The sequence below is a fragment of the Delphinapterus leucas genome, chromosome 3 (assembly GCF_059928025.1).
Source record: "Delphinapterus leucas isolate spDelLeu-1000000601 "Yukka" chromosome 3, BTC_Dleu_Yukka2, whole genome shotgun sequence".
NCBI lineage: Eukaryota > Metazoa > Chordata > Mammalia > Artiodactyla > Monodontidae > Delphinapterus > Delphinapterus leucas.
Genome location: NC_143131.1, coordinates 161706041 through 161713312, shown reverse-complemented (window position 1 = coordinate 161713312; position 7272 = coordinate 161706041). Strand labels below are relative to the sequence as shown.

Genomic DNA, 7272 nt, shown 5'->3' with positions numbered 1-7272 from the left:
TGGGATCTTCCCGGACCGGGGCACGAACCCATGTCCCCTGCATCGGCAGGCGGACTCTCAACCACTGAGCCACCAGGGAAGCCCTGGGTGGACATATCTTTTGAGGGGGCACCATTCAACTCACTACAAGGCGGATTAAAACCTCCAATACCACAAGTAAAGAAATGGTTTCTTTATTTAAAAAAAAAAAATTCCTTCAATATACTCCAAGAAGACAGTCCAGTGTGAAAATTAATAAAAGGGAACTTTACTGTATTAGAGTCGAGAGGCCACAAGGGGGAGCGCCACACATGTACCACTGAGTCAATACGAATCTTAGTAGGAAGAGACACATACTTTGCCTCTCTGGCTGGAAATGACCCTACTTTACCACTGCCGCATGAGGAAGAAAGATTTTTCTCCTTGATTGGCAACAGCACATCCAATGTGAAGTTGTCACAACTCAGACAATGAAAAGCCACCATACTTCAGTGGACTTTTTGTTTGTAACATCCCCTCCCAACTTTCCCTTCTCCTCTCTAAAACAGTTTCTTCTCCTTTGCTTTATGGGACTTGCAGGTGGTTCGCCATGATTGCATGTCCCAAATTGCAGCTCTTTGCTGCTCCCAAATAACCCATTTTGCAGGTAAAATATCTGGCTGTTTTACTGTTTTAAGGTAACACCAGTCAAGGAGAGAGCACCTGAGCCACTAGATGGGCTCACCTGGAGGACACTGTCACCCACTACTCCATCATTCTCCTCTTCCCTCTCTTCTCCACCTTCAGTCCATCTTTTCATGACTATCTTTTTCACCGTTTTTGTTCTATACTTATTTCTCCCCGTATCTTAGATTCCCTCTTCCCCAAATCTCTATGATCCTAATAGCCCAAAATAGGGGCCTGATATTTCTGGTGGTTTGTATGCTGTTTATTCTGGAAGAGTGTTTGCTTCTTATTCTCAGATTCCTCCATCCTCTATTTGAGGTCATTCATGAATGAAGAGCCACAGTCTTCAGCACACGTATTGCTGTATGAATAGTGAAGTCCCTTCATATACCCTTTCTATTATCTGAGGAGGAAGGAATTGGGGGGCTAGAATGGAGGGGGAAGGCTCAGTGTAATCCCTCCCCAGGTTAAACTCTATGAATCAGCTAGGGGTTGTGAATATTTCCATTATTCATATGGGAGTGAGGAACCTAAATTCTGAGTGGAACAATCCAGTCATCCAAGCAGAATCTCCGATTTTTACTGTGCATTTTCTCCTTGGTCCAAGTCACCAAGGAGAAAATGGCTTAGGTCAGGATCCTAACCATTAATTAAGACAAAAGTGGGTATGAGCTGGATAGGTATTTCTTCATCTAGAAAAGACAAGCCAGTCAGTAACCTCCACTAATTTGCTAAACAAGGTCCCAAAAGAATGAGGATTCCAGTATGCATGTAACACCAAACCCCTTACCTCCCACCAAACCTTCTCCTTCTTCCATCTTTCACTTGTCAGTCAACGGCAACGCTATTCTTCTACTTGTGAAGGCCAAAACCCTTGAGTCTTCCCTGCCTCCTTTCTCTCACGTTCTACATCCAATCTATGAGCAAGCCCTATTGTGTCTCTACCTTCAAAGTATATCCAGGATCCTACTACTTCTCTCTGCCTCCATTATTTGCACCTTGGTCCAAGTCACCATCATATCTGGTCTGAACCACTATAATAGCCTCCTGTCTGGCTCTTTGATTCACCTCAGAGGGCACTTATAAAGGCTTCATCAGACTGCATTCCTCCTCTACTAGAGCCCCAAGCACACACAGAGGCTGGCCACATACCTGGCACATGATTTATCACTTCTCCAACTTCATTATTTTGACTCTCCTTGTTCACTCATCTCCAGCCATGCTGTTCCTCCAAAGTGCTGGGCTTGCTCCCACCTCAGGGCCTTTGAACATGCCGTTCTCCCTGTTTCAAGTATTTTCCTCCTTGAATTCTGCATGGCTTATTCTTCATATCTTTTGGCTTTTCCCTCAAATATAATTTTTTCAGGGAGAACTTCCATGACCACACTATTTAAACATTCCCCTTCCCTGATTTTTTTTCTCCATAGAACTTTCTGCTTTGCATACCATATATTTCACTTGTTTGTTTATTGTCTGTTTCTCTCACTGGAATGTAAGCAGTGACTGTCACAGAGTGGGCATTCAGTAGATGGCTGTTGAATGAATGAATGAATGGGATGTAGGTTATGGGGAACAAAGGAAGGTAGGAAACACTGCATTTATGTTACCTAAAATAGCACACCACCCTCCCAGAGCTCATCTTCTACCCCCTTAGCTTGCTTCATTTTTCTTCACAGCACCTATCACTTTTGATACTATTTGTTTCTTGAGTGCCTCCTCTATTACAAAGTGAGTCCCATGAGAACAAGAACTTTTTGTTCTCCGCTGTATCTGGTCTGCCTGGCAACAATACATATTTGTGGAAAAAACAATGACAAACTTGAGTGTGCCCTTGGCTCCAGAATCTCACAAATGGGCATGGTAACTTATTTTTCTGACCCAGGTGGTTTACACTTTACAGTGACCAAAACCCTTATGAGAAGTGCCAGGGTGGAGAAGAAAATACAAAACCTTCACTACTTGCCCCTCTTCTTGAATGTTTAGCACAGTTTGGTCCCAGGGATTTTTGTGTTTAGAAAAACCCTTGGAGGCCAAGGCACCCTTTTCTGTAAAGTCACTTCCTATATACTTTATGCAGCAGAGCCTCAAAGTGTGTGTATGGAGAGGCGACAGCAGTGGTCCAGGCTGGAAGGGGGATTCCCCCGCCCCGATTTCTCCGCCCCCCCGCCCCCCACCGCGCGGCGCGCAAGGTACCTTGTCTGCAGACAATTTTAGTTGTTGTAACTCGTGGAGCAGGGGTGTGGTGTGCTACTGGCACCCGGTGGGTAGAGGCGAGGGATGCTCAAAATCCTAAAATCACGGCTGCCAGATTTAGCAAATAAAAATACCTGTCGGTAGGGTCGCCAGATGAAATACATAACTCCAAGATTAATTTTAGAGTATATTTTTATCTGAAATTCACATTTAACTTGGCGCCCTATATTTTATCAGGTGATCCTACCTGCAATACATGGGACAGGGCCCCACAACAAAGAATTATCCAGACCAAAAGTCCAGGGTGTGAGGTTGGTCCAGTAACGCAGATTGTTGGGCCTGGCCTCGGAGTTTCTGATTCGGTAGGTCTGGGGTGGGGCCCCAGGATTTGCATTTCTATCAAGTTCCCAAGTGAAGCTGCCATTGGTCTGGAACTACACTGGAGAACCACCGACCTAGAAAGAAAAAAAGACTTCGTGCCCTCCTGAGTAATAGCGAGGAAAGTGCCTAGGCTAGCATGTAAGGAGACAGGACGAGAAGGGGCTGCAATAGGGGAAGAAGATATTTCTGCCGTCTTGGGCCCGGCCTCAGAGGCACTTCTGCGTCCCCTCTAGGCGCCGCGGAGGCCCCAATGTCTCGATGGTCGCTCGAATCGGGGGCGTGTCCTGGGCAGGGGCGTGTCCTGGGCGGAGAGCAGAAGGCGGGCCGAGGGGAACCGAGCGCTCTCGTGCCGGACGTTGCGCGGCCGCGACGCCCGACGCCGGCGGGGCAGCGGCGCTCTGGGTCCTGCGCTACCGGTGGTATCTAGCGCGAACCCACGAGGCTCCGGTCCGTTCGGCGCAGGTAGGCGTCGTCCCGCTTGCACCGCCTACTGGGCCCCTCTTGGTTGTGGGAGCGGCGCGCCCTGGCGTTGCGTTTTCTCAACGGTGCCCGAGGCGTTGGCCTTCGCTGCCGCGGGCGGACTACGGGTAGGTGGGACCGGGACAGGGACAATGGACCTCCGGTCGAGGAACTCAGAGGGCCGCACGGGGGCGCTCTCGCTGCGGGACGGGGAGGCTGGGCTGGGACCGGGGAGGACTCAGCTGGGGCGGAGCGGGCTTGGGGGCGAGAGACTTTGGGCGAGGCCGGGCTGTGGGCGGGACCGGGGCCTGCTAAACGCAGGATGTACTAAGGGAGGAGTGGCTGGGACCCTTGGTAGGAATCGGGGGCGGGCCCGGGCTGGAGGCCGGACGGACTGTGGGCGGAGCTGGGGCTGGGTCAGGCTGACGCGGGACAGATTGGGGCGGCGTGGGCGGACATCTGTGGGCGGGGTGGGTGGGGTGCGGCTCCCACGCCACGCCCCTTAGGGGGAGGGGCTACTCCGTGCGGGGCGCGCTGGGTGCAGGGCATTTCTGGCATTCATAGTTTCTGCCTGCTTCTGGGATCGCCGACATTGCATAGGGTCTTTGTTTTCCCCTTTTCCCCCCTTTTTGTTTGGTATTGAGATGGGTAGGAGAAGAAGGAGGAGGACTCCGTTTCACAAAGGCCATTCCTGAGCTGTGGTACACCTGGCTTAGTAGCTTTGAGGCATTTACGTTTATAAAATGTCTTATTCAAAAAAATTTTCTTTGAAGTAACTTAAGAATTTGAAAAAAGTTTTAAAACTAGTACAAAGAATTCCCACATTCTAATCACCTAGGTTCCCCAAATGTTAACATCTTATTTAACAGAACAGTTAGCAAAACCAGGACACCTAACATCTACAGGCCTTATTCAGATTTTTTTTGCTCTTCTTGTCCATTTCCTTTTTGTGGTATAGGATCCAAGTCAGTATTTAGATGCATTTACTTGTGTCTCATTGGAAAAATTTATATTTTAAACAGTAGAAGCCCCCTTACCCCCAAGATCCTTCAGAGTGGCCCTTGGGACCACCAGATCTCAAATCAAAGAGGCTTTCTTCTTGGATAACAGGGCCAGTTGAGAACGTCCAGCTGAGCCTTCCGGCATCTTTGGCATAGGTGGTCACCTCTGTCCCTTGACCCATCTGGCCCTTGGCTGCTCAGCCTCTCCTAGTTCTCCTCCTACCTCTCAAGTCAACCTCCTCCCTCAGATCTCTGTAGATGCCTTCCTTGGCCAGCTTCTCTTTCAGTGTGGGCTTCCTCCCTTGCATGATCTCTTGTGGCTTCAAGGATTCTTGTGGCTTTGAGCATTCCATAAATCCTCAGAAAACTCACTTGTTTATCACTTCAGCCCAGGCCATTTCTCGGTCTCAGACCCACAGGGATTGTGGCCTATCGCTACTTTTCTGGGTTATCTCAAAAGCATTTCCAGGGGCTTCCCTACTGGCGCAGTGGTTGAGAGTCCGCCTGCTGATGCAGGGGACACGGGTTCGTGCCCCGGTCCGGGAAGATCCCACATACCGCCGAGCGGCTGGGCCCGTGAGCCATGGCTGCTGAGCCTTCGCGTCCAGAGCCTGTGCTCCGCAACAGGAGAGGCCACAACAGTGAGAGGCCCGCGTACTGCAAAAAAAAAAAAAAAAGCATTTCCATCCCAATATGCGCAAAACACAGCTCCAAGTCACCCACTTCTAGTCCACTGTATTGATTGGGTCTCCACTGATAGACATTTCCTATGCAGAGTTTCAGAGAATCTTAGAGAATGCATTTTGGTTAGGGGCAATCAAATATTAAGGGTTCCTAGTACTTTTTTAAATAGCTGTCTTAAAGCCAGAAAGTGAAGATGAAGATGAAGGCCTGCTACAGGATGAGGAGGATGCCCTGCAGTATGGCCGTTTTCTTAGCAGCACAAGTTGTTCAGTTCAGCAAGTATTTATTGGGTGCCTGTTGCATGCTAGGAGCTGTGTTGGCTTCTGGGGATACAGAGATGAATAAATTCTGCACCCGCCCTGCCATCAGAGGGCATGTGGTGGGGTCATGTGTTGTAATTGAGGTGAAATCTGTGATAGAGGAAGCCTCAACTTGGAGAAGGAGGTTGCAGGACGTGAGTTGGCCCTGAGCCTAGGTGGGAGAAGGCTGGGGACCCAGCTGTTAGGGGCCTTGACCTGTTTCCAGGGCTCGTGGGATTGTGACCTCGGGAAGTTCTCCCTAGGCTATGAGGATGGGCTGGCGTGGGAATGACTGGTTGGGGGCTGTCACTGAATGTTGGTGAGTGGATAAGGGTCAGCCCGGGGTACAGCAGAGGAAAAGGTGATGAGATGAGCTGCTGAGAGTGGTGTGACTGTGAAATGGTAACACAGGTCATACTCTCTGACCCAAACCCAACCAGACATGGGGAAAAGTCAGAATGTTTGAATTTTATCAAAGTCACACTGAAGCACTCCTTAATCAAACATAGGATTTCTGTAGCAATATCTATCAATATCTATAGTAAGTAATAGAAATGGGTATTATAAAGAGCCTCAGATATTTTCAGGTTTTGCTGCCAGGCAGTTTGTTGCCCAAATTTTGAAATAATGTTCAGTTTTCACAACATTTTTGACTTTTGAGAATTGTAGGTGAAGGGTTGTGGATCTGAAAAGATAGCTACCACTTGTAGAGCCAGGCCTGTTGTGTGTGCTTCACAGGCATTGACTCTCATCCTCAACCCTACAAGGGTTGATACCATGCAGATCCCATTTTGTGGGTGAGGAGATGAGGGCATAGAGAAGGTAAGTGATTTGCCCACAGTCACACAGCTCACCCCTGTTGGCTCCATAGTCCACATTCTTACCAGACTGCATACGTGTGAATGGGAGGTTGGGGAGTTGCAGGACCAAAGTCTTTCTCCCATACCTCAGACACCTGGCATCTGCAACCAGCCTGTGTGAGTGCCAAGGAGGGTCAGAAGAGAAGGGAGGCAGGAGCCCTGTAGAGGTTGTGGTTACATACACAGATTCATTGAATGCCTGTGGGGACTCACTTCCTTGGTGCCTGGAGCTTGTGGTCTGGTTGGGCAGTGAGCTCTTCTCACAAGCTGTAGAGGAAGTTAAGTGCACTGTCAAGTGGACCAGAGGAGGACATGGGTGATCAGAGGCACTGGGTTGACAAGCTGGGATGCAGACTAGCTGGGCTTTGAGAAAATTTAGGTAAATGATTTTATGAGGATTCTATAAGGAGATTCTTCATGAGAGACACAGACGGTTGAGTGCGGAGATGACTGTATTCTAATTTTCTTCCTCTAACTGCAAAAGATATATGTGCTCTGGAGCACCAGAGATGAATGCCTTCTGCCTGCCACTTCCATGTCACTGCAGACAGTGGTCTTCTCAAAGGACATTGAATGGGTCAATTTGATCATATTTGCTCAGGTGTGTGGGAATGTCCCTGTGCCTTTGTGAGTGCATGTATAACTGTGCAAAATATGCATTCAAAAACATATAAGATGCATAGGAACAGTTTAAAGAGTCATGAAAGAACTTTGAACACTCCACTCAGTTTAAGAAATAGAACCTTGTCA

The 7272-nt window shown here is 48.7% G+C and overlaps 1 protein-coding gene across 4 annotated transcripts in view; it reads left to right on the top strand.

The window, feature by feature from the left end:
* The first annotated feature begins 3524 nt into the window (after nucleotides 1–3524).
* Nucleotides 3525–7272, top strand: part of PGBD2 (piggyBac transposable element derived 2) — a 31247-nt gene continuing 27499 nt past the window's right edge. For 2 of the 4 annotated variants that reach the window (XM_022563360.3, XM_022563358.3), the window contains exon 1: nucleotides 3525–3681. The gene's annotated coding sequence lies outside the window, so the exon portion shown is untranslated. Of the gene's footprint in view, nucleotides 3807–7272 lie in introns of all 4 variants that reach the window. The other 2 variants (XM_022563359.3, XM_022563357.2) reach the window with 2 other exon arrangements.